Raw genomic sequence first — 553 nt, 5'->3', positions numbered from 1 at the left:
TGAAACCCATAAACAATCTCAAAAGGTGACAGGTTAGTAGTAGAGTGCCTAGCATGGTTATAAGCAAACTCAACAAAAGGCAAACAAGACAACCAATTTCTTAAATTCTTACCGACCGTAGCTCTCAACAGTTGAGAGAGTGTACGGTTTACTACCTCAGTCTGGCCGTCGGTTTGGGGATGGCAAGTGGTGGAGAATAGCAGCTTGGTCCCCAACTTGCCCCATAGTGTCTTCCAGAAATGGCTGAGGAACTTGGTATCTCGGTCAGACACAATGGTTCGAGGAACACCGTGTAGTCGGACCACTTCCTTGAAGAATAGGTCGGCGGTCTGAGTAGCATCATTAGTTGCATTACAGGCTATGAAATGGGCCATCTTGGAGAACCTGTCTACCACTACAAAAATGGAATCCTTGTGGTTTATCTTGGGTAAACCCAGCACAAAGTCCATAGAAATGTCTACCCAAGGGTGGTTAGGAATCGGCAATGGCATTTGTAAACCGTAAGGATGTGACCTGGACTTGGTTTTAAGGCAGGTAGTGCACTTGGCGCATA

The sequence above is a fragment of the Brassica oleracea genome, chromosome C2 (genome assembly GCF_000695525.1).
Source record: "Brassica oleracea var. oleracea cultivar TO1000 chromosome C2, BOL, whole genome shotgun sequence".
Lineage (NCBI taxonomy): Eukaryota > Viridiplantae > Streptophyta > Magnoliopsida > Brassicales > Brassicaceae > Brassica > Brassica oleracea.
Note: the sequence above shows the minus strand (reverse complement) of the source record.